Below are 25,179 nucleotides of genomic sequence, written 5' to 3' on the forward strand. Positions count from 1 at the left end.
TGTAGTCTGCGTCACTAAAATATGTGCTGTTCTTTTGATTGGAAGTTTAATTATAAGAGATGATTGATACCAGGTTATCCCTCACTTTCGTCCATCTTTGTTTTTTTTTAAATGTGTTTTTTAACTTACCATGTATGCTATTTGTGTGATGAAAGAAAGCATAATTAATCAAATAGCACCAAGTGAGTTTTTACCTAAATTGTTTCTTATTGTATTTAATTTTTATTTTCTATTTATTTCATATATTTTTGAATTTCGAAATTTGTAATTGAATAGTTCTTGATGTTATGAAGCGTTTATTTATTATAATATGTACTTGCTATTTTTTTTTTGACAGTTCAATTGTAAGCGACCATTCATAGCAATTAAAAGATTGATACATAACAAAGTATTTTTTTAATATACTTCAATGTTAAATTGGGTTTTAGATACATTACAAATGAATAACCTATATTGCCAAGATCACATATACATAAGTGGAGAGACTATTGCCTACTATTTTGTCTAAAGGGAAAGAAATCTTTGGAGCATAAGGTATTATTGAGTGTTTTTTACTATTAATAAAAAGTTATTACTCAGTGGAAAGAGAGTGTTTTTTTTAATAATCTTTTGAGACTTCAATTTTCAATTTTCGATTTACAATGTGTATAAAATTAATTAGTGGAAGTTGAGAGCAACATAAAGATATAAGTCTTTAATTTGTATATAATTAGGTTTTCATCCGCGGTTAACCGCAGAACTAATTATAAATTAACGAATTTAAATAATAATTTTTAATTTATTTAGTTTTTAAATTCCCAATTAATTAAATTTTATATAATTAATTTATAATTTTGTTTAGAATATTTTTTCTTCTTCTTACGTTTTATACAATTTATAACCTAATTACGTTAAATTTGTTATTAGATAGGATATATAATTTTAAAATACTTAGTTTTGTTTTCTATAATTAAACAGAGGGATAGGCCTATATGGTATGTTAGTGTATATTTTTATGTGAACGCATTTTTTTTTTTGGAATATTAAGAATGTGTTGTAGTATGTGTAATATTTTGTAGTTCATATACTAAATAATTTATAAGTTAATTTTCCAAACTATGACTACAAATCTATATATAGTATATGAAATAAACTAATAGTTTTAGTGTTAGTTCTATAATCCAATCCCGCCATGCTAGGCGGATCACACAACATGTTTAAAGATTTTTAGTCCGCAAAAACTCATCACACGAAACCCGTGAAAGTAAAATATAGTATGTGAAGCTAAAAGTCACTTTTTATCAAATCAGTTTTTCAAATTTTTAAAGAACAATACCTCTTCACTCACCTCCTTATAAAATAAGGAAAAAAATCTGTATACATTTACAATTATGTTTGTTACCTTTTAAAACACTTAGTTTCTATTAAAAAAAATTAAATATAATAGAGTTAATTTGTTTATTAAATTAATTATTTAATGCCAATGGCATGCCTGTAATTAAGTGCTAACTTCATGATTTATTTTATAAATGTCTCCAAATATATATATATAGATGTTAATATTTTTTCGTGATTTTATATAGAAAATATAAATTTTTACTTTGTAATAAGATTTATAGAGCATCAAATTAATCTATATAAAATTATTTTTTTATGTAAATTATTCTCAGTTATTTCTTATGTAAATTAATGTCTCATAAAAATTTGAAAGAATAGTAATTTTTAATCTCCAAATAGAAAAGGATATTTAAAACCGATGTCATTTTTTTGTTTTAAGATATTTTCTCATATCTTATTACAAGTTTCCAAAATTTTTTATCAACGAATTTAAGATAATTTCTATATTTATTATATTCAGTTAATTACTTCTGGATCACTACCTTCTCTCTTCCTAAGGGTTGCATTCGGCAAATTGAGGCTTCAATAACTTTATATTCTAAACTAAAGAATAACAAAACATTAGATTTCTGGACAATATACATTTTTTTTTTGGTCAACAACTATATACATTTAAAATCAACGGTTTGATATCGTTCCTATATTATAATAAAGTAAACATAAAACACAATTATCTATAAATTTATGGACTATATAATGATAGTACATTTTAAAATATTAATAACTTACATAGTTAATCTATTGTACAAATTACAATTTACTTTTCTTATTTTTTTTTAAATATAGTCCCGCGGTATACAGCGGGTGAACATCTAGTTAAACATCTAGTTCATGTTTAAAAAGCTAAAACTAGGCTTAAATTAGGACAACTCAAATTGCTCCCGAGAGTACTGAACAATTCTATAAGTATATAAAACATATCCATAGAAACTGAGAGAAAAATACAAAATATTTATCCAAATAAGCCAGCCAAAAGGAGATACACTACACGAAACCAGTAGAAAGATACACTACACAAAACCAGCCAAAACCATTCTATTTGTTAAGACTCTGTTCTCTGGGATCATAAAACGCAGGTTCTACTTGATTCAATTGAAATGGTACAAAACTAGCTTTGCAACAAGGGTTTCACAACCATCCTTTTGCCAAGGTCAAGCAGCAACCTTTAACTGAAAAAGCAATATTCTTGTTCTTAACTCTTCCACCTTGATCTACCATCAGAATATCAAATTTAAGAAATCTCTGTTTTGGATTAGTATTTATTAAAAGATTCTGCAAATAACAAGACTATCTATCATCCACCCCCTTGCTGAATGTGCCACACGAGAAAGCTTTTTAAACGCATATCAAGACTATCTATCATCCACCCCCTTGCTGAATGTGCCACACGAGATAGCTTTTTAAACGCATATCAAGGAGATAAAGATGCTAGTAAGAAACACAGAAAAGAAAAGTAACTACTCTGCTCTTATTCATGTTAGCAAAACATATATCTTACATGAATAAGACAAAAAAGGGACATGCGAGAGATGGTCTTAACCTATGGCCGGATGACTAACATATAAGTATCTTATTACATAAATTAAAAAAAAAGGACATGGGAGAGATGGTCATAAGAGCACATGATCTCCATTACAGTTGCATAAGCTTTACGTCCTCCACATGGTTGAGAAAGGTGTGGACTCTAAGATGGTTAAACACATCCATTCCTTGGAATTCAACTCTTATGACTGTGTTCCTCTCGGAATTGTAGTAGAAAATTACCATGGTATTGATGATCTGCAAATAGATTCTTCTTTGATAACACCAGAAACAAGCAAATGGAAAAATACAAAAGTTGATGTCCACAAAAAAATAACGATATGATTTTGTTAAAAATGTTGTCCAAAGTTAAGGTCGAAACTTTCAAATTTTGTGGGTTTCAATTTGATTTGTGCTAATTCATTGTCCATTATGTTATTAACATTATGTTATGAACATGGTCATTTTTATGGACATTTTAATTTCTTTCGTACGGAATTCGTAAGACCATAAACTCGGGTTTTAATACGTGTATCTGGATTGAACCATGGATCCCAGATACGCCAGCACGGCCACCCCAAAGTTTAAATAATGAGAGAAATCCCTTGATTTGTGTTAACACCTTGATAGATTTTAACACAAAAAAGTGGAAAATTGAACGTCTTCGGGAACTCTTCCCCCCGAAAGAAATTACCCTTATTTTGGGGATTAAATCGAGCTTGAATGCCTCGAGGGACGGTTATTCTTGGACTCTGACAAAGTCTGGAAATTATACCGTTAAATCTGGATATGAAGCCGCGAGAGCTATCTCTCGCCCTGCTGGTGACCTCCCTTCTCAGGGACCTAGGTGTTACAACACTTAAGGCGCAAGCATGGAAGTTAAAAACATCACGGAAGCTTAAGCATTTCGTGTGGCAATGTGTGACTGGGTGCTTGGCAACATGTCAACGCCTGCATTATCGCCATATTGGTAGAGATAAAGTTTGTCCTAGATGTGGAGCGGAGGAGGAAACTATAAACCATATGCTATTTGAATGCCCCCCCAGCCCGTCAAGTATGAGCTTTATCGAAAATCCCCTCCCATCCTATGGTGTTCCCTTCATCTTCCCTATATAGCAACCTCGATTTTCTATATGGGCGTGGTAAAAACTATGGTGCAACTGATTAAAACTTGATAACGTTCCCGTGGATGATGTGGTACATTTGGAAGGGAAGAAATAAGAAAGTGTTTGAAAATATCTCTGAATATCCGCAAGATACACTGGAGAAAGCTATCCAAGAAGAAGAAGTTTGGAGAAGAGAAAATAACAGAGACTTAGCACCAGCGGTAGTAGAAGCAAGAATACCTATGATCCCAATTCCTCAAGAATCTCTTGTATGTTTTATAGATGGATCTTGGCATACAGAGGTGGATAGGAGTGGGCATGGCTGGATTGCATCTATCGGTGATAGAATCCTGCACATGGGACTAAAATGATCGCGCAGAAGCTTATCCCCATTGCATGCAGAGTTAGATACCCTTATTTGGGCTATGGAGTGCTTATTAGCGTTGGACTTGGATAAAGCTCTTTTTGTTACGGATTGTTCAGACCTCCTAAGGATGACGTCTAATATCGAGGATTGGCCGACCTTTTCATCAGAATTGAAGGACTTTATTCATTTCAGAGATAGATTTGCTAGTTTTAGTATTAAATATATTCCCCGAGAGGATAATATCCGTGCCGATAAACTTGCGAAATGTGCAAGAGCTCGAGGTTTCTGTTTTTTCCATGTAAGCTCGTTGGTACCTAATTGGCTCTCTCTCGAAGAGAGTCATCTCCGATAACTTAATATATGGGGTTTGATCGTCAAAAAAAAAAATTGACATTTTGATTATATATATTGATGTGGTCACAACTTTGAGGATATGCTTGGATGTTCATTAAAATGTTTTGAAAAAATTGAAACAAAAAAGTTTTGATTTAAACAAATAATAAATGAAGTTCGTTTGTTCAAGTTATAATATGATTTCTACTAAAAAAAATATTTAGGTTTAGGTAAGTTTTGTTAATTTATGTCAAATTAAATTTAGGATTTAAGATTTAGAGTTTATGGTTTAGGATTAGGATATAGTGTATGGTTAAACTCTTTTGAGTTTAAAGTTTAAAATTAGGGGGACAATACTCTCCCCTAGTATAATTGAGTTTCATGTTTAGTATAATTAGTTTTAAAGATTAAGGATTGTGTTTTTTAATTTAGTGTTCAAGGTTTATGAGCAACAAGAAGAAGATTGAGTATGAATATGTTAACATACACAAATCATTAATCTCATACGACTTAATGCATATATACAATTAATACAATTAAATATGATTTGATGCACTGGTTTTTAGATGGTGCAAAGGAGAGAACGGTAACTTTGCAAGATAATTTTTTGGAGTGAATATTGCAGAGAAAAAGGCAATATATGGGAATACACGATCTTGTCTTGTGGACATCAACTTTCACAGAACATAATTTTGTGTAATTTTTGAGATAACATGTTGACACGAGCTATATAGTAGTAAACACCATTGATGCATATCCACAGGCGTTGGGGAAATGTGCAAGCTGATTGGCTGCACAAGATATCTCATCAGGACTTTGATCAGGAGAATGGTGTGAGGAGAAGAAGACCAACCTTTGGTTTGTTTCGCAAGCAAACAACAGCTGCGGGTGAGCTGATGATTTGGTAAAGAACAACTCCGTGAAATCTGGAAGTCTAAGTATGATATATTCGATCGTGTATTGCGTCCTCGGGAAATGGTTAGACCATCCTCCGAGACGTGCCACCGCCGTGATTTCATGGTGGAGATACCGAGTTTGCAATCTCCATTTCGAAAAAATGATTTGTTCATGCTTTTTTTTTTGTTTAAGGGAAACCCCTATTTAGCACAAAATTTAGGCCTAAATATCGGAGGTTCGTTAAAGCTGATCTAACTTTTTTGGTTGCGACTTGTTTTGTATAATGAAAATAATCTGAATGTAATAAGATGTGGTTACAAAAGGTATGATACTAGTTAAAGGTCAAATCAGAGTGTGATAGGTAGAGATGAGTTTTAAAAAGCAAAGATTAGCTTATTAGAAGTTAGAACAATCTTTTGCTCTAGATCGAGTGTATGAAACAATTTTGTAAAGTGATAAATAAGATAATAAGATTCATTAAGCATCCACATAAGTTTCACAACATCACAGATTCACCGGAAACAGAAAATACATTCCAACAAGGAAACAAAATGATAACTTACCCATGAGATGCGGAGATATAACGAGTCAAGTAAGATTCCCATGGTCTTTATGATGAGAACTTTTAAAGAGCTATGTTGCACAATCTTCAAGTTATAAATTCCTAAAATGCTCGAATAAGCTCCACATTCTCCACATGATTTGACAAGTCGTCAACACTATAACAATTAAACTCTTCCATTCCTCTAACTACAACTCTTACGATAGTCTTCTTCTCGACATTGTAGTAGATAACATAGAAAGGAGTATACACAAATTTCGGCACAAACACAAATTCATTTGTACCAACCACTCCAAAAAAGCGTAATTCGGCCCCCTCAACTACATGCTGCCAAACAGGAGGATATAATACATAAACATGCTTTGACCATTCCTTTTTTTCCAAGTCTTCGAGAACCCACAGCTCAAAACTTGTATCTCTCCTATCAAAATATTTAGACATAAGGGAACCTAGTTTCCCATTGTAATTTATCAGAGTAGTTGCACCTTGCATCGGTCCACTGAAGTTCAGAAAGCTGAACTTCTCAGAAGTAAAATCAATACAAACTACCATTATTGATTGATCATAGGACCTGTCGGCCGCACCTAGATAGTAGAAAACACCGTTGATGCATATCCCTCCAGATTTGGGAAAATGGGGTAAGCAACATTCGACCATTCTCAATGATGGTTTCCCAATTCCTAGTGTCAGAACTTGAAACTCGTCATATCTATCATAATCTCCGCATACACCTGACATGTTAGCGGACAATACCTTGAACTGTTTCTTAACTGGATCATACCCCATAAACTTAGTCAGCCCAATCATATTGCAATTGGGCTTCACTACCGGCTTCACTTCCGGTAGAAGTAACGATTGTCCGGTGCTGGGGTTAAATAGCAACGACACCACTCCTGAAGGATGAGCATTTCTCTTGATACCTCTAAGAAGGACGAAGCCGTTACTAATACCAACGATATCATATAATTTGAGGGAATGGGTAAAACGACTGGCGGCTACAGCAAAGGACGAGTTATCTACGGGGTTTTGAGGATGCTGTAAGGAGAAGAAGACGAACCCAGCCTCCTTGTTGCGGAAGGCGAACAAGAGCTGCGGGCGGTCAGAATAAGATCTGGTCAAGTACAGCTCCGTGAAATCTGGGCGGCGTAGTACGGCGTTCCAGAGCTTCGACACGCAACGACATCTCGCTATAGATTTCGCCGGCAACCACGAGAATATCTCCATCACGAGTTCGATTGAGATCGGCAACGAGTTTCCTCTTCCATTTACAAAGGTCATCGATCGCGTATTGCGCCGAGAAATGTTCTGACGCCGTGATTTCATCATGGTGGAGAGACACTGCGGTAAGAAGAACCCTAGACCCGCCTCAGATTCTTCAATGTACAAAAACAACAACAAAAAAATAATGTAGTCTCACTTTGCCCTAAACACGCAGTATAATAAATTTTAGGGTTTATCTAAAAATCTTTGGTTAAGAGAAAGCCCATCTAGCCCAAACGGTCTAACATATTCATTCACCCTCTTATAAAATAAGGAAATAAAACATGTATATATTATTTTAAAATTAAAAATTTAAACCGCTCTTTTATAAATCCAAACCGATATATTATTTCATTCTAATTGTAAAATCTAAATCTTAATCATCTCATTTGTAAACCCAAACCGACCTATAATTTCGTTCTAATTATAAAATCTAACTTTAACCATCTTATTTGTAAACCCAAACCGACATATAATTTTATTCTAATTGTAAAATCTAAACCCTAACCATCTCAATTGTAAACCTAAATCGACATATAATTTTATTCTAATTGTAAAATCTAAACCCTAACCACCTCATTTCTAAATCCAAACCGACATATAATTTCGTTTTAATTGTAAAATCTAAACCCTAATTCTCATTTATAAACCCAAACCGATATATAACCTTGTTTAATTGTAAAAGTATACAAAATTTGTTTCCTTAATTTTTTTTGCTTTTTAATTTAATTTTGATTTATTTTTAAATAAAATATTAGACAGAACATTCTGATTGGTTGAGAGGAGAGGGGGTGAATAGGGGTGAACCTAAGTATTTTTCTTATTGTATGGGGTGGACATTTTGGTTAAACTTCGGGTTTGGGTTGGGTTCGGTTCGGTTCGGTTCGGTTTATTCGGTTTTCATAAATCTCTAACCAAACTCAACTAAAGTTAGTTTCGTTTGGTTTGTGTTTGGGTCGGTTTATGTTCAGTTCGGTTTGGTTCGGATCGGTTTTAGTTTGGTTCAAGAAAAATCAATTAATGTAACAAACAAACTCATTGTCCTTTAATATCCTAAAATAATCAACAAGTTATAAGTTGAATAATTCAAATAAACCATGAAAAGGAAAACCTAAAAAAAACCAACCATATTATAATCAAATACCTAATAAGTAGAAGTTTAGTTGAAAAGAAAATTGAAAAAAACCAGCAACAACAGTAACATAACAATCTTTCGTGAGAGCAGAAAAGAGAGAAAGTGAGGACTGAGGAGCTATATATAAATTTGCTTTGAGGTCTGTAGAGTTTTACACTTAATAACATAGGGTTAGAAACAATTAAACCCAATTCTACATTAATTTATTTATTAAAAATGTAAAAAACAAGAAAGAAATCAAACGTGTGTGAGAGGGAGCAAATGCAATCGTGGGTAGTACTCGTGAGATTACATATTTCCAAATCTAATAATACTCCCTCCGTTTCAAAATATAAGATGTTTTTAGAAAAAATTTTTGTTTCATGATATAGGATGTTTTCAATTTTCTATGCAACTTTTAGATTAGTTTAGTATTTTATATTATGCAGTATTGTTTCTGATTGGTTGAACTTGTTAAAAATAAAGACTTATTAATCTGCGTGTTTTAGTTAAAACATCATATATTTTGAAACAGAGTGAGTATTAATTAACATAAACACTCGAATCGTTAAGACCTAACCGAATGATTTGAGTGTATATTTAGGTTTGGTTTGGGTTGGTTTGAATTCGGTTGTTTTGGTTGGTTTGATTCGGTTAACCACCCCTATCTATACCTTTTGATGTCAAAGAACAAAAGAGAGGATCAATTAAAACATTTAATTGACATTCTATATGCCCAAACTTTACTTTGTGTATATACGAAGATGTGATGTAAAGCACTGTTTTTATTTTTCCTCTGTATTTGTGACCGTATTTTTAGTTTCCTACTGATGATATGAGTGTCTGTCTTGCCAAACATTTTCTTCTTAACCAAGCACTTCGCCTTCTCAGTATATATTTTTCACCCATAATCTTTTTAGGCTAGGAGTGTACTGAACATATTCTGTTGACTTTAGTGTTAAAACATATATATCCATAAAAGAATCCCAAAAAAAAAAACAGAATATAATCAGTCATCCAAGAAGCCAAAAGGAGATAAACTACAAGACACGGACTGAAATAAGATCCCATGATCCTCATGATGACAACTGAAGAGCCTTAATTCTAGCTAACGTTACAAAATCTCTTTTAAGTTACAAAATCCTAAAAAACTGTTATGTTAAAACTCTTCCATTCCCACATCAGTTCTTCACGTGCCAGCACATTACTCATGCTTGTTCGCGCTTTTCTTTCTCATATTACATGCCTTAGAGAACCTATCAGATGCATATCCCTTTATCACAGGAAACAAAACGTACTAAAGTCCAATAAGCAAACAAAATGATAACTACTACACATGGTCATTAATCCTTGTGATGAGAGCTTAAAAGAGCCAAACTAGCCATGTTACACAATCTCAAGTTACAGATTCCTAAAATGCTCGAATAAGCTCCACATTCTCTACATGATTTGCAAAGGCGTCAACTCTATAACCTTCAAACGCTTCCATTCCGCGGACTCCAACTCGTACGACAGTGTTCTTCTCGACATTGTAGTAGAAAACATAGAAAGGATCAGACAGTGTTATCGGCACAAACACAAATTCATTTGTACCAACCACTCCAGAAAAGTGTAAGATGGTCTTCTCAACTACATTCTGCCAAACAGGAGGAAATACATAAACATGATGCGACCATTCCTTTTTCTCCAAGTCTTCCAGAACCCATAACTCAAAACTTGTATCTCCTCCGTCACAAAAGTCAGACGCAAGCGAACCTAGTTTGCCATTGTAACTGATCAGAGCTTCTGCATATTGCATCTGCCCACTAAGGTTCAAAAAGCTGAACTTCTCAGAACTAAAATCAAAACAAACTAGTACATCCTTTCTAGAAAACATGTTGACACGAGTTGTATAGTAGTAAACACCATTGATGCATATCCCTTCGGTTCGGGGTAAATGCGGTCTGCAACATTCGACCATTCTCCAAGATGGTTTTCCAATTCCTAGTGTCAGAACTTGATACTCAAATTTCTGAAAATCTCCACGTCCTTCATCAGACAAGGTAACGGACAATACCTTGAACTGTTTCTTAACTGAATCATACCCCATACAAATAATCATCCCAATCCTCCTCCTCCTGGCCTTCACTGCCGGTAAAGGTAACACTTGTCCGGTGCTGGGGTTAAATTGCAACGACACCAACCCTTGCTTTTTCATTCCCGTGACACCTCTAAGAAGGACGAAGCCGTTACTTGGACCAACGATTCCATTGAGACAAGGGAAATGGCTAAGACGATTGGAGGCTACAGCAACGGACGAGTTATCAACAGGATTTTGAGGCTGATGTGAGGTGAAGAAGACGAACCCATCCATGTTGCGCAAGACGAACAAGAGCTTCGGGCGGGAAAAAGATCTGCTCAAGTACAACTCCGTGAAATCTGGGCGGCGGAGTACGGCGTTCCAGAGCTTCGACACGCAACGACATCTAGCTATGGATTTCGCCGGCAACCACGAGAATATCTCCATCACAAGTTCGATTGAGATCGGCAGAGAAAAAAAAATAGAATTATGTTTTTAGGGTTTGAGTAGGCCTCGGCATTCGGTTAACCATTCGGTTTCGGTTCGGTTGTATTCGGTTTCGGTTATTTTGGATATAGTAATATAGTAACCATTTGGATATTTTTGAAATTTCGGTTCGGTTCGGTTCGGTTTCTTTCGGTTCGGTTTCGGTTTGGTTATTTAAATAAATAACCATAACTAACATAAATTATATTAACATTAACCAAATAAACCAAATATAACCAAAACTAACCGAATATAACCAAAATTAACCAAATATACAATAACAAAAATACAAAAAAGGGAAAAATATGGATTCAATTTTACAAAATAGTATTTAACTTTGTAAATTCAAAATAATAACATTTACATATATTGATTATTTAAAATATTTAATTGTTTTAAATCTAGAAATAATTTATATTTTAAGTTTATTTTATAGTTTTGCATAATATTAAGTATATAATATTTGATATCTTCTAGGTTTTCGGATATTTCGGTTAACCATTTAATTGTCGGTTCGGTTCGGTTCGGTTTCGGTTAGTTTGGATATAGATTTTTACTAACCATTCGGGTATTTGAAAAATTTCGGTTCGGTTCGGTTTGGTTTTTTTCGGTTCGGTTTCGGTCGGTTATTTGGTTATCGGTTATTTTGCCCAGCCCTAGGTTTGAGCATATGAAATCGATTTGGGGGGAAATACCTCTAAGGGCAACAGTGTCTTTCGTTTAAGACAAATAACCCACGTGTTTGGTTTAATTAATCCGGTTTAGAGATTCCGTTTACCAAATTAACGTCTATTAAGTCGGATGTTTGATTCGACAAATCAATATAACATAACGTTTTAAATAGCATCAAAAAAATAAACGAGGTATTTTTATTCCATTGGGTATTAAACTTTCAAATAAAAATAACATGGGGTATTTTTTGGCATTTTTCCCTATATGTAAGCCTACTTAACCATTGTTTATTTTTGTGACTTAACTATCAGCTAGTGACAAAAGAGTGTCTTGTTTGGTTAATGTCTAGCTAAGCAAAGTAATTAAGAGTTGTTGGTGTTTCAAGTGATGTCTTATTGTTAAGTCTCTAGACTCTCAAGTAATCGATCAAGTGTGGTATCAAGTGGTATAAGTATGTGTAAGTTGTGTGTCTTATAAGAACTATTCTTGAGATCCCAAAATAAACATCTACTTCTTAAAAAGTATTCTCGAATCCTCATGAGAAACTGATCATCATGTTCCTAGTGACTGAGGGGGTCCTAGACACTCTAAGATCCTTTTTCAAACCTGCTCTCATATCGAGTTAAGAGATAGATAAATAGACACGTCCTTTTGCACTGATCGGGGGTGTTCGTAGTGACTGAGGGGGTCGAAGATCAAGAAGTGAGTTATTTATCAGTCAATTATTATTTATATGGCTAGATCCAATCTTCTGGTCCCTGCGGAAAAGAAAAAGAATTTTACGTTCTTCCTTTCGGGAAGGGAGGATTAGAAAAAGAAAAATCCTATTGATCGCAACTTTCTCAAGACCCCAGGAAAAGCATGAAAAAAAGGCTCGAACGGTACGATACCTCCGTCACCCATAATGAAAGGGCTGATCTTGTAGTTCCAATCTTCTGGTCTGTGAAGATACGTTGTTAAGTGCTCCATTTTATTTTTGCATTGAGGGCGAACCTAAACCTGCGCTCGAGAAATAGCTGTCCATACAATGATAAAGGATGTATGGATTCTTGAGAAGAGAGGAGCCGTAGTAGTCCTCTCCGGATCGCCCGGATCCCTCAAGTGAATAGAAAGTTGGATCTACATTGGATCTCACCTGAATCGCTCCATCTATCCTTCTGAGGAGAAGTTTGGTTTCAAACCTCGGTTCAAACAAGAGGAGTACGCCATGCTAATGTGTCTTGGATGATCCACACCTCAGGATCAAGCATATTGAACTATCATTGGTATATTTAAAAAAATGGACCCTTATTTGCATATTTAAAAAAAAAAAAATGGACACTAGTTTTAGTTTTAAAAATGACAAAAAATAAATGGACCTTTTGCAAATGCACTCCTCAGCACATGTGTAGAGCCGACTTTGGGTGTATTGTCTCATCAAAATGCTCCATGTGAGGACTGAGGATAGTAGATATTTTGACTAAACCTTTGTTTCTCCCACAATTTTAACATCTTAAATTCAAATGAGTCTTCATAATGTATTTGTCTCATCTTAAGGGGACTATTGGAGTAGGTAAATATGTTTTCGGTTTACTTTGATTAAGTTAGTTGGTAAACATATTGAAAGAGATGATAATAATAAGAGTTTAGTGTTGGTCGTCGTCGACGAGTTTTTTTTTGTTTTTTTTGCTATTCAATTCTCCCCTAATTAGAGTTAGAAACTTTTCTTCACATTTTGCACGCACTTTTCTATTAAATTCTAGATAAATGATGTTGCTGAAGAAAATTACATAACATCGAATATCTCTTAGATCGGTTAGTTCTAGAATGCGTCACATGCAATGATGGGAAAGTACGTGCTGACTGTGTGTATAAATTATTTCAGATAAGAGAAGAAAGATTGCAAGGGGTGGGGCAGTGTCTTAGCCGTGAGTATTCAAGGGGGAAATCAGTATAAGACTTTTTGGAGGTTTTGTTAGTTTTTTCTACTTTATAGTCCTCATAAATTGTCCTTGTTGTCGACATTAGTACAACAGAATGTCTTACTTATGCAGGGGTGTAGAGCCATATTGATAGACAAAGATAGGAAACCAAAGGTATAACAAATCTCTTCATTTTTTTTTTTAATGTATGCAAATATATATTTCATGTCATACTAATGACAAGGTCGTATTGCTGAAATTATAGTGGGAGCCAAGGCGAGTAGAGGACATGAAGGATAGCATGGTAGATCAGTATTTTGAGAGAATGGATGAAGAGGAGGGATGGGAGGATCTTAAGTTTCCGCCAAGGAGCAACTTGCATGCGTCAACAATTGCAGCAAAGCTGTGAAGTGGAAAAGCAAATTGATGAGACATTAAACAATGACCAACCCGAAATACATATTAAGATTATATTATGTGTCTGAACAATTCTTTTTTTTCGTTCTTTATGGCTTCTGTTATAGCAAATAAAAATAGACGTGCATGTTTGTGTTTCCTCCTTTGTTATATATGCAATTTTCTTCCATGTAAGCAGGAACTTGTACTTTCTAATTTTTTTTTTTCTTTTCGTACTTCTAAATTTCCTATTGAATTAAAAGTAAAAACAAAAATAAAGGTAAAAAATTTGTGATCTTTTTACACACATGCTTTGAATGGAGGCGCTCTAATAATTAAGTGGTATCAATTCTATTCAAAAGCGTCAATCATTCATCATATATTCCGGTCATAACCCCACACTACGATTTGTAGTACGTACCAAACTATCCGATCCCTGTCGTAGTGGATGGCTGGATGCAAGATCCAGAATTCCAAGTTGGTGTGAGTAAAATTATAAAACTGAGACTTATTTTGTTTTATTGCTTGAAAAATAAGAACGCTAAACTGAAAAATTAAATCAAACAAAGAGACTGTATAGTACTAATGTATCTTGCTAGGGTTTTTTTTTGCGTACAAAGAAGTTGATCCTCCTTGATGACCTTACTTCATCATTGTAATATTAGCTCAAACTTTATTTTCGATCATTGACGTAAAAAGTGTAGGGTAGTAACCAAAAGTGTAGAGTAACAAAAGCCTAGAAATCGTTGATTTCAATTATCCGAGACGAGGTGTTCCGGTGTCGGATCTGATGGGATGTATGGGCTTCGCCCAAATCTTCTTAGTTACTAAAAGAAAAATGGAAAAGGTGTTTTAATGATGTCGATACATCCTTTGGTACGTTGGTTTTAATTATTTTATGATCGAACCTATGGGATTTCGAAGTGATTAACCCATATGTTAGGAAGGCCAAATATTATCAGGACTTTGAGGCTGAGGTGAAGAGAAGAAGAAGAGCTCACCGTTGTTGTGGCAGGTGAACAAATAGCTGCGGACTAGCCAAAGATCTTGTCAAGAACAGCTCTGTGAAATAGGGAAGTCCATAGCTTCGATAAGCAGCGGAATCTCGTTATAGATTTCTCCGACTGTCTCGAAAATATCTCGATGATGTGATCAGGGATCGGCTCCTCTGAATATTCTCTTTGACTTCGGAGACGTAGTTTTGTTGTCGTGTTGTCATGGCAGACACAACACAATTGTAATAAACCCTAGAATTTAAATACGCTTTAGGTTGACAACATTTCACATAGTTTGGGTAGAAAATTTGAATTTAAATACGGTTCTGGTTGTTATTTGCAGTGTCTAAAAGTTTAGGTATGAAAAATAGGTGGAGTTGATTTTGGCGGTAAAGTTGATCTCCGGTGCTTTTGTTATTATGACTTATGAGAAAGCCCGAGCTCGTGAATGAATCGGACGTTTTATTATGTGGAAAAAAAAAACATTAACCAATTTCTAAAACTGTACCACCTTTATCAAGCATCAGAGTATCAAATTTTAGAATCTTCTGTTTTGGATTAGTATATAAAGAGTCTGCAATAACAAGACTATCTATCATCCTCTTGCTGAATCTGCTACACAAGATGGCTTTTTAAATGTATATCAAGTAGATAAGATGCTAGAATAAGAATCACAGAAAATAAAAGTATACTACTCTGCTCTTATTCAAGTTAGCAAAACAAATATCTTATTACATAAAATTGAAAAGGGAAATGTACATGCGATGGAGAGGCGGAGACTTTAGATGTGGTCTTTAACCTATGGATGACTAACATAAGAACACATCAATACACAAGCCACAAAATGGCTTACTCATGAAGAAAAGAGTATTAAAAGGCTTAAACTTATCAGGATCTGACATATCGGGATCTGGCGACGATGAGCATAACGGGTAAGCAGGCTAGGAAGAGAAAACCACAATTGGCATGTGGAGAAGAAACCCTCGTATAAGCAGATGAACCCTAGGGGTAGGTTCCATGGCGCTGGTGTTCTCCGGGAATAACGATATAGACACCACAATCTCGTAGGCCGCACGAGTTTAGCATTGTGCGAACGGTTTCAATATTGCTGGTCGTCTTCTCGCCTCCAATCTGACCTTGGTGATCTCGGAGAGGAAGGATGTCATTAATCAGGACCTCGTCCGGGGCAAGTCGAGGTCCCTTTCCATTCAAATTGTCCGATGGGAGGTCGGAGACCGATGTAGCGTTGCCGTGATCCTCGCGGATCACCTCACTAATTAAAGAAGGAACTTTCAGGGTTGGAATTTCATCTGACCTGGGTCTTGATGAACAATCGGCATTTTCTTCAGATCTGTTGAGCACTTCGCCTCGGTTCGATCTGGTGGTTCTGGGAAGCTCTCTGTTGGAATTTTTGCGGATCGCTCTCCGTGCTAGACGAGGATGCCATGGCCGAAGTGAGGGATGCCGCAGATCGCCGAAGAGTGTGGAAGAAAATTCGCAAAAATAACAATAAAATAAATCAAACGATGAGAGAGAACAGAGCAAGTACCTTCGGTGGTTTGGCGAAAACTACAAACGAAGAGCGGAATCAGGTATTTATAGAAGCAAGTGGGCGGCAACCCTACGCGGAGTCATAATGACCTACTTCACCCTATGCGACGTTTCAGCTTCCGAGTTGATAGAAGCAACGCGTCCGACACGTGTTGTCCTACAAATGGGTGGCGAAACAGCGCGACTTCTAGGTAATTAAATTCGATTTTCTTTACGGATTAAATCGGATATCCTTTCCTATAGTCCGGCCATTCGAATTAACTTTTGAATGAACCGAACTGGGGGAAGACTAATTATTGGTGCGGGAATTAGCACCCCCAACATACCGATCTAAACCCGATTAAAGAAACCGGTTATTTAACCGGGAGCTCGACCCTGAGGAGGATTTCATTTTCAAAGGCCCGATAGCGCCGAGAAGCCCAGTTCCGAGGTGACGAACTGACATTCCAGCTTGCCCAGCGGCTGACCTAATAATAAACAAGAAACTTTCCTAATCAGCTCGGACGTGATATGGAAAGTGGATATATTCAATAGATATAAGAAAACCTATAAATAGAGGGCAACCCCTTCGTTGTAAGATATCCAGCAATTAATACAAAAATCCTAATTCTTCTTTGTTCTTAAACAAAACCTAACTTATTCTCCAAGAGATTTAAATTCCTCTTTGCTTGTCTACTTTGATCCGATTTCTTAGAGAGATAGTGTTATCAAATTTGTTTCCCCCTTCAAACAAATTCATTGTGTGAAACTCAGTTTCTACACTAACATAAGAACTCATCAATACACAAGCCACAAAGTGGCTTACTCATGAAGAAAAGAGTATTAAAAGGCTTAAACTTACTTTAAAACAACCCATTCCTCAATGTATGAACCATTACTTTTAATACACAGTACTAAGACAAATGAACACTAATAAGAGCCCATGATCCGTTACAGTTGCATAAGCTTTACGTCCTGTCCTCCACATGGTTAAGAAAGGTGTGGGCTCTAAGATGGTTAAACACATCCATTTCTCGGACTTGTACTCTTATGATTGTGTTCCTCTCCGAATTGTAGTAGCTTCACAACCTCCTTTTGGCAAGGTTATGATAATTTCTTGAATCTAAAAACTCTTCCACCTTTCATCTAGCATCAGAATTTCAAATTTTAGAATCCTCTGTTTTGGATTAGTACTATATAAAGAGTTTGCAGTTTTGGATTAGTACTATATCATCCCCTTGCTGAATATCTGCCACAAGAGATGGCTTTTAAATGTATATATTAAGGGGCATGCGCGAGAGAGATGGAGATCTATATATGGATGACTAACATATAACTCATATCAATACAGAGGTCACAAAGTGGCTTTATTCATGAAGAAACGAGTATACAAGGCTAAAACTTACTTTAGAACAACCAGTCCTCAATGTATATATGAACCATTAGTGTAAAACTAAAAAGGAATAAATATAGTATCCACAAAAGATGAATACTAGGAGCCCATGATCCGTTACAATTGCAAAAGCTTCACACATCCATTACACGTTTAGATAGGTTCGAACTCTATGATAGTTATAGAAATACACATCCATTCCTTGGATTTCAACTTTTATGATTGTGTGCCTCTCGAGATTGTAGTAGAAAATATTGAAAATGGTAGATGGATAGCGTTGGGACAACACAATATCATTTGTGCTAGTCAATCCAACTAGATATAACTCAGCCGTTGGAACTATATTCTTCCACAACGGGGGCAATGCATATACGTTCTTCGACCATTCATTTTTCTCAGTGTCTACCAGAACCCACAACTCAAGACGTGTATCTTCTCCAATAGCTCTTTCATTACCCTCATCTGACTGAAGTGCACCTAATCTACCCTCATAGTTAACCAGAGTTGAATCAGTACACATTGCTATATCTTTCTTGACAAATCTAAACGTTTCAGACCTAACATCAAAGCAAACTATCGTAGAAATCCCTGAAGGGCGATCATCGACCATAACTTGATAATACAAACAGCCATCAATGCATATCTCACGATGTATATAGGAAGATAGGGTATACAACAATCAATCTTTCTCCATGAAAGTGTTTGAGTCCCTAATGTCAGAATTTGACACTCCTTACAGTTCCCTTCGATTCCATGACGTGGCCAGATCATGGACAATACCTTGAATAGTTTACCAATGGTCTCATAAACAAAAAAGCTTATCACGTGAAACTCCGTCGTCTTCAATGCGGGTAAAGGTAAGGCGGCTTGTCGTCCAGTGCTAGGTTTGCATATCATTGGTACAATTTCCTTCCCTCCCTCTAAGTTCCGCAGATATATAAGACAGACCAAACCGCCGACACAACCACAAATTCGAGGGGAACAATCAAAGGGGGGCTTCGTGTGATAACTCCGGGATACAAGACAAGAGTTCTGATCTGGATTTTGGACCTGCGGTGCCGTGAACAAGAACAACTCGTCGTTATTATTTGGGCAGGAGAACAAGAGTTGCGGGGGACTTGTAGATCTGGTCAAGAACAACTCCGTGAAATCTGTACGGAGAAGTATGGAAGACCATAGCTTCGATACACAACGACATCTCGCTATAGATTTCGTCGGCAATTTCAAGAGTATTTCGAAGATGAGATCAACTGGGATCGCATCTGAGTTTTCTCCACCATTGACTGACTTTGAAGCTCGTGAGTTGAGTGCAACGATGGTTTGAGGATCATCCTCCGAGACGTGTTGCTGCTGTGATTTCATGGCGGAGACAGAGAGACTGCGTTAAACCCTAACCCTAACTAGATTTCGCTGATTTACGAATTGTGTTACGAGAATAAAAAAAGTAATGTCCCTAAAGTTTATCTCCACTGGAAATAAAATACAAACGCTCAGGATATTAATTAAAAATATTTCTAAAAAGTGTATTATGAGTTTAATGTAATTCAGCAAAATTATTCTAAGTCATTAATCTATTATAGACGCTTTCTCCATATTTCTGAATTCTGAAATTAAGTAATTTTGTAAAATAGATTGATGTTTTCTCCACTTGTGATTTACCTCTCGACTGTTGTTCTACAAAGGCTACTCAAACATCCTTTTGTGGCGGGGTTTATAGAAACATGATGACCAATTCTTGGATCTAAACCTTTATTTAGCATCGGAACATCACATTTTGATGAGACTTCTCTGTTTTGGAATGGTATTTATATAATTTACAATAACAAGATTTGATCATCCCTTAGTTGAATCAGCCAGACGAGATGGCTTTTTTATATATAACTAAACTAGCATGTTACAAAATATCAGTTTTTAAAGTCCTAAAAAGGTTGAATAAGTTTCACGTTCTCCACATGGTTGAGAAATGTGCGAAATCTGTTACCTTCAAACGCTTCCATTCCTTTGATTTTAACTCTTATGATCGTGTTTCTCTCGATGTTGTAGTAGAAAACATAGGAAGGCACATATTGGTGATTCGGTGACAACACAATTTCATTCGTGCCAATCATTCCAACAAAGTGTAACTTGTCCTCGCCAACTAGATTCTTCCACAGAGGAGGTAACACGTAAACATGCTTCGTCCATTCACGTTTTCCAGCGTCATCTAGAACCCACAACTCAAAACATGTACTATTTCTACTAACATAGTGACTGTTGGACTCATCTGAAATAAGCGAACCCAATTTACCATTATAGTTGATCAGAGTTGTTGTAAAAGGCAGGTCTCTATTGAAAGTTTCCATGACTTTCATAAAACTGAACTTCTCATACCTAAAATCAAAACAAGCGATCATATAAACCTCGAAAGACCTGTTGATCCTAGCTACATAGTACAAATTACCATCAATGCATATCCCTTTACAACCAGAGAAATGGGGTACGCAACACTTGATAATTCTCCATAAAGGTTTCCTAGCTCCTAGCGTTAGAACTTGATACTCCAAAAAGTTCTCATCATGTATTCCATATGGCAAGGTCATGGACAACACCTTGAGTTGTTTTTCAATCGGATCATACCCCAAATAATTCATCAGCTTGAATTGTATGCCATCACATTCATAGCCTTGCAGCCCAATCATACTATTCCTCTTCATTTTAGGTAAAGTTATATATTGTGCCGTGCTAGGGTTAAATAGCACCGACACCAACAGTCCTTTATTTTTCTTCCCCTTTAATGTCCGCAAACCATTAAGAATGACGAAGCCGTTGCTAGGACCAAAGATTTCACTAGAACTAGGGAAATGCGTAAGATGATTGGGAGCTACAGACGACATCTCAACAGTATTGCGAGGCTCACGTGAAGAGAAGAAGACGAATCTCTTTTTGTCTTCACACGCATACAAGATTTGCGGGCGATTGGAAGATCTTGTCAAGAACAACTCCGTGAAATCTTGACGGCTAGGTACGGCGGCCCAGAGCTTTGATACGCAACGACATGTTGCTATAGATTTTACAGGTAACCTCAAGAATATCTCGATAACGAGATCGATTGAGATCGGCAATGAGTTTCCTCTTCCATTACGTAAGGTTATCGATCGCGTATTGGGTCGAGATATGGTTAGAAGATCCTCCGAGACGTTCTGACTACGTGATTTCATGGTGGAGACTCTGCTGCGGTAAACCCTAGACTCGCCTGAGTTGGAACAAAGAAAAAAGTTAACGTCGTATTAGAAGTTTGTCACCTTATTTCGTCTAAGACTCAAAAATAGTAGATAATGCAATCTTGGTTTAGAGAAAGACCTTGTAGCCCAAACAATAAGGCCCAATACCGGAAGTCCATGTAAAGCTGATTTTTTTTTTGTTGTGACCGACTTGTAATATGAAATCTGGAAACATACATGATTCGATTGGAATGAGCAGATTAATTCACATACTTTATTATCAATTCATACTAGATTTTAACCATTTTTTAAAAAATAATATTTAAATTTTATTTTATTTTATTATATTTAATTTGTTTTGTTTAATTAATTTTGTTTAGATTGTTAACTATTAGAACAATAATAAGAGAATTAAATACATAAATATGTAATTTATAAGTTATTGTCTCATTAACTCATAATATTACCAATGATTTAATTGTTTTACAAAATTTTAGTTAAATTACCTGATTTAATATGTTTAATATTCTAATATTAGTAGTATTGGCCAAATAATTAAATGAGGATTTAACCCGTGTTTCAAGACCAAATTAATAATATTTTATTTATACTAATGTTAATTCAAACCATCATGTTAATAACATGCCCCTCCAATATAACAATTGGCGGACATAGTTGAGGGGAAAAAGGTTCATTTGACCCAGATTAAATTCTAAAAAAACAAAAATTTACATGTAAATTCTTAAAGTTTCAGTAGCAAAATTGGTTTTTCTCAACATGTCGACACTCCAAAACCAGGTTTTGTTCTCCTATATAACACTTTTGACCCCGTTAAAATTTTTCTTGGGTCCGCCAGTGCATATAATCACGTTATATGGTAACATTATTATAAATATAAATAATATTAAAACCGAGTTAATAATATTTTATATTTATACTATGAGGAGGTGATGCTTGGGCTTATTGAGTAAGGAAACCAAATCAATCTTAATAACTTAAAAGTTAATACCAATAATGTAAGTGTCTTTCTCAAATAATTTAAGTTAAATTAGTCATTTTGTGAGTATTGCTGAATGAAATTTTGGGCTAATAAAACTATAGAAAATATGAGAATATATAGAAACTTATCATATTTTCGAATTCTTGCATCCAAAGTATTGATTCAGTAAACATGAAAAAGTCTTTTATGTTTTTTTTTTATAAAAAAAAGGCAATATAAAAGCAGAAGAATTGAAAAACTATGAGAGTAAAATCACTCCTTATTTTTCTACTACCAAACATGCTTTTCTTTAAAAAATTTCCCCATCACTCGTCTCCTTCTCCTTATGCTACTTTTTTAATTTAATAAGAAAATCATTGACATGCTAATACTTATGCTCGCCTCGTAAGGGAACTAACACGAGCAATGAAAAACTCTTGAATAATATGGTCATAATACGTTATTATTACTATAATTTTTCCTTATTTGCATGTTTAATACGTACCCTTTGATAACATCAAACTGTTCGTTATTTTATTTTTCTTATCGACAACTAATTGGAGGAATCTTTAAGTACAATTAAATCTATTGATGCCTTGAAAACTCGTTCAAACGTAGATATTATTTTAGTTTTCTTATTATTCATATAAATAGAGGAAACCAGTGGCGGATACAGGACCTATTTTTACATGAGGCACAATATATAAATAACAATTATTTCATTAACAAAATTATCAAAAATGAGGCATTTTAGGGGCATCGAACCTTGGATCCATGGAGTAACATGAGGCACCTTCTACCAACTAAGCTAGAAACATATTAATTGATTAATAAATTTATTAAATTTATCTAATCTGTGTATGGCACGTGCCCTACTACCCTCTCAAGTAGATCCGCCCCTGGAGGAAACGAAAGAAGATTATATATATGACAAGCTCTTATCGGCGTTAACGCTTACGATTGAATCAAAAACAACAAAATAAAAATAAGAATCATGATACAAATTTATTTCGAGTCTTACCAATTACATACTCTTCATTTCATAATCCTAGAGGCCTTTTCTTGTTTTGAAGACCCTTTTTCTTTTAAAATATGCATGTGGTCTATAGCACTCCAATTACTTATATAAATCTCTTTTGGAAATTGTCCCGGTTTAGACTTATCTTGCTCTCCTAACTTGGAATCCTACACAAAATACGTAGTAGCTATCAATTTATTTAAGTGAGATTTAATATATAGAAAGATAATTACAAATGAAAGGATGAAAAAAATGTTAACTTAGCAAACACAGAGAACACACTGAAAAAGAAAATATTAATTAAAAAAATTGATATACGTCTAAGAAAGAAAAGGGTAAACAACGATGATGGTATCATATTGTGTATACAACGAATTATTTATAGTGCTTAAAGTCAGCTACCTAGGTTAGTTAGGTTAGAAATTAAAGAATCTATAATATCTTGATTGTCAAGTTTAAATGATACATCGAAATTTATGATCTAACTATTTTAAATATATAAGATTTGAATCTTTGATATTTGTTTGTTATTAGAGAAATTATATGATCGCAATCAAAACACAATCTTTATAATTGGTAAAACATTGATTGTGGAAAAATCAATTTTATTTGTTTGAAGTATTCCACTATATGAAATTAAAATTCTTCCATAATTAACCAAATCTTATTTACTCTAAAATTTGCTTCTAATCGTTGATAATAAATGTTAAGTTATATTTTGTTTTCCATTTTAGGTTTTTAGGGGAAAAAATACCAAATATAAGTTTTCGATTAAATATATTCCTATTTTAAAATATATTATAATCTTTAGACAATATTTAGTTATTGTTATTTTGTGAAAAGTTTAGGGATTAACTTTGTAAATAATTATAACTTAAAGGGTAGAACCCAAAATGTATATATAGATATAGATTTTCAACCTTTGTATGGCAATAAACGTTTAAAATTAGGTTAGTTTAAATAGATCCATTAATTGACTTTCTACAAAATGTTATTTTAGGAAAATCTGTAGGGGTTAATAGATGTTGTGAAGATATTTATGGCAACGAACATATCAAATTAGGTCATTTTAAATAGTTCGATTAATTGAGTTTCTACGAAATGTTATTTTAGGAAATTGATAGGGGTTAATGTTGTAAATAAAACATATTAAATAAGCAAAACTTGAAGGGCATAAACCAAAATATACTTTAAAAATAATAATATAGATGTTAAGTATAATGTATACACTCTGTTTTTTTTCTTCTTTATCGTGCATTTGTGACATTGTTGTTGTTATTGATATTTGGGTTTATTCTTTCCACTGGCTACAATCAAAAGTCCAATTAGACATTACCCAATTACATAGTAACAATCAGTTGAGCAGCTGAGAGCTCAAGAACACAAACGTTAAACTTAGAACAACCATTGCACCAGAGTGTATGAACGACTAAAGAAGAGGATGGATAATTGAGTATGGTATATATAAAAGAGATGAATACCATCACACTTATGGTTCATTAGTGAAGGATGAGAAGTGAAGTAAGCAATTTTTTGTGTGAAGCTGCTTTCCTTACCCACTCACCAAAAAGTCTATAGATCATATTCATACCCCTCCTTTTTTTCTTTCTATGCAGCCCTGTTCTGACTTTACTTTTACAATTTGTTTTTGACTTCTGGTAAAAGAAAAAAAAAATCCATCCCCTAGATTAGGTTTTCTTTGAATAAAGACTCCATATTCAATGTCTGACCCATTTCGTACATATAAGCTATAATGCTATAGCTATACATTTTTAAAAAAAAAAACTAGTACTAGTTCTTTAATTAATGGACTAGTGTGAAACAGTTTAAAGATTCTTGGGAACTTTATAATGAGACAGTATGTGAAATCACTTTATAAATATATGGGATATATATATGTGTCTGTTAACCAACCAAAATGTATTCTCCATTCACTCACTAAACTCACTAAAGATATATTTAGTGCACATATCAAAAATTAGGAATGCACATTTTCCATTCCTTCTTTATTTA

At 34.6% G+C, this 25,179-nt stretch overlaps 1 long non-coding RNA gene and 4 pseudogenes across 2 annotated transcripts; all 5 read right to left on the reverse strand.

Moving 5' to 3' along the window:
• Positions 1–6,044: 6,044 nt before the first annotated feature.
• On the reverse strand, positions 6,045–7,541 carry LOC104704293 (putative F-box protein At3g23960 pseudogene; annotated as a pseudogene).
• Positions 7,542–9,495: 1,954 nt separating this feature from the next.
• LOC104704294 (putative F-box protein At3g23960 pseudogene) lies at positions 9,496–11,736 on the reverse strand (annotated as a pseudogene). The gene has a single exon (XR_015561555.1). The product of XR_015561555.1 is annotated as a putative F-box protein At3g23960 pseudogene (transcript).
• Positions 11,737–18,175: 6,439 nt separating this feature from the next.
• On the reverse strand, positions 18,176–19,349 carry LOC104704296 (F-box protein DOR pseudogene; annotated as a pseudogene).
• A 411-nt stretch (positions 19,350–19,760) lies between these two features.
• On the reverse strand, positions 19,761–21,211 carry LOC104704297 (putative F-box protein At3g23960 pseudogene; annotated as a pseudogene).
• Positions 21,212–22,769: 1,558 nt separating this feature from the next.
• Positions 22,770–23,513, reverse strand: LOC147940814 (uncharacterized). Its single transcript, XR_015561006.1, has 2 exons — positions 23,170–23,513; positions 22,770–23,047 (listed from the first exon to the last, which is right to left on the reverse strand). It is a non-coding gene; the product is annotated as an uncharacterized LOC147940814 (long non-coding RNA).
• Between the last annotated feature and the right edge of the window lie 1,666 nt (positions 23,514–25,179).

The sequence above is a fragment of the Camelina sativa genome, chromosome 7 (assembly GCF_030686135.1).
Source record: "Camelina sativa cultivar CO46 ecotype springtype chromosome 7, ASM3068613v1".
Taxonomy (NCBI): Eukaryota; Viridiplantae; Streptophyta; class Magnoliopsida; order Brassicales; family Brassicaceae; genus Camelina; species Camelina sativa.